We start from the raw sequence: 654 nt of genomic DNA on the forward strand, positions 1-654 counted from the left end.
GAGCCTCCTTCCAAGGTGTTTGATGTTGATGTTGAGGAGGGTGTACAACCTCCAAAGCATATCATGGTTGAAGATTTTGAAGGGGATGATCAAGAGATAGATTCAATCATTGATGAATTCTTATCTACCATTGAACTTGACATGAAGATTAAAGAAGAAGAAGCACAACCTCCCATGCCCTTGGTGAGCAGTGAAAAAGAGATCAAATTAGAAGAAAGCTACCAAGAGGAAGAGGTTGATATTGAAGAAGCTTGCAAGGAGGTGGAAGTTGTCAAAGAAGAGCCCAAGGGAATAGAGCTGGAAATCACCTTGCCAAAGTTGTTGGATACCTCTCCACCAAAGCCATCACCGTCCATTCCTTCATTCAAGTGGGTAAATCTCTCATCTCTAAGCTTAAATTAGCTCACTTGAATATGCTTTACTTGAGACAGATGGTCAGCTTAGAGCCCTTTGTGGCATTAAGCGTAAGAGGGAGATGGTCAATGGTAGAAGTTGTCAAGCAAGGTTCAACATGGTTGTGTGCTCAAAGTTTAAATGCAAAGGTTGGTGTAAAGCTCAATCGCATGGGTCTAGGAAGTTGTTTGGCCACTTTAGTGAGAATTCAGATTATTTGCTACCCGGATGGAATCATGATGATCAACAAGAAGACGGGTA

This window comes from Arachis duranensis, chromosome 4 (assembly GCF_000817695.3).
Source record: "Arachis duranensis cultivar V14167 chromosome 4, aradu.V14167.gnm2.J7QH, whole genome shotgun sequence".
In the NCBI taxonomy this organism is placed as follows: Eukaryota; Viridiplantae; Streptophyta; class Magnoliopsida; order Fabales; family Fabaceae; genus Arachis; species Arachis duranensis.